This window comes from Pipistrellus kuhlii, unplaced genomic scaffold (genome assembly GCF_014108245.1).
Source record: "Pipistrellus kuhlii isolate mPipKuh1 unplaced genomic scaffold, mPipKuh1.p scaffold_m20_p_16, whole genome shotgun sequence".
NCBI lineage: Eukaryota > Metazoa > Chordata > Mammalia > Chiroptera > Vespertilionidae > Pipistrellus > Pipistrellus kuhlii.
In genome coordinates, this window is record NW_023425471.1 from 10,625,541 (window position 1) to 10,627,225 (window position 1,685).

The window sequence follows — 1,685 nt, forward strand, 5'->3', positions numbered from 1 at the left end:
CAAACTCCTATGGGGAGAAGCTGGACTGTCTGCCATTGGGTTGGAAAGTGAGGGTGGCCTGCTTGCAGAGCTGCGCGCAGGAATAATTGCTTGCTGTGCTGGAGCGCGGGGTGCAGTGACATGGGGCTGGCTGGCTGGCAGCCATCGCTGTTTGTCACACCCTCGCCTGGTGATGCCCTGAGACCCCACCTCGCACAACCTACAAATCCACCCAAGCTCCAAGCAGCGGCTTTTGCATATGAATGGCCTTCCCTATCACAGCTTAACCAAGCAAACTTGCAACCCGGTTCAGACAGCTCCAAAGCCTCCAAACTCCAAGCAAAGAGGAGAAAACTGTAGTTCTTGCTGTAGCTCCTGCAGGGTAGCCTTAGATAGTAGCTGACCTGCACCCCATTGGAGATCCAGAAGCTAGTGTACCTAGTGGTCAGTGTGAGATACCAGATTTCAACTCCTCACATCCATAAGTGACACATTCAAGAGGCAGACTCAGTGAGCACCAAAGCCCAACTGAAACAAGTCCTGCAACATAAGCATGTCTCCAGTGCAGCAATTCTTCCATTATAAACACAGTGGGTCCCCACAGCCAATTGGCCTGGAGGTCAATTCCTTCCAGTGTATTAACTGCAATCAAGGCTTACCTACACCAAGACTTTGCACTCAGCCCACAAAGGGGTGTACCAAGAGTGTGATTGGGGAGGCTGAGCTACTGGCCCCTATAGATCATCTACCACACGAAGCCACTCCATCAACACAGGGAGGCAGTCAAAATGTGGAGACACAGAAACATGTCACGAATGAAAGAAATGGAGGAAAGCAAACTACTGGATGACATAGAGTTCAAAACCACGTTTCTAAAGTTACTCAAGAATCTTCTAAAATCTGCTGAGAAACTTGATGAGACCTTCAAGGACCTTAATGAGAATGCCAAAATAATAATAATAATAATAATAATAATAATAATAATAATAATAAATTAAATTAAATTAAAAAAAGGAAAAGGACCAGTCAGAAATTAAGCATATATTGTCTGAAATAAAAATAATTTACAGAAACTTAGCTGTAAGTCAATGCACCCTAAGAATCAAACCAAAGATCTGAAATACGAGGAAACAAAAAACAAAAAACCCAACCAGAAAAACAAAAAGAAAAAAGGATCCAAAAATATGAAGATAGTGTAAGGAGCGTCTGGGACAACTTTAAGCGTACCACATCCAAATTTTTGGGGTGCCAGAAGAAGAGAGAGAGCAGGATATTGAAGGCCTATTGAAAGAAATAATGACAGAAAACTTTCCCTACCTGGTGAAAGAAATAGACTTACAAGTTCAGGAAGTGCACAGAACCCCAAACAAGAGGAATCCAAAGAGGATCACCCCAAGACACATCAAAATTAAAATACCAAGGGCAAAGACAAAGAGAGAATCATACAAGCAGCAAGAGAAAGACAGTTAGTTACCTATAAGGGAGTACCCATATGAATGTCAGCTGATTTCTCAACTATGCAGGCCAGAAGGGAGTGGCAAGAAATATTCAAAGTGATGAACAGCAATAACCTACAACCAAGATTACTCTACCCAGCAAAGCTATCATTGCGAATTGAAGGTCAGATAAAGAGCTTCACAGACAAGAAAAAGCTAAAGGAGTTCATCACCACCAAACCAGGATTACATGAAATGCTGAAGGGTATT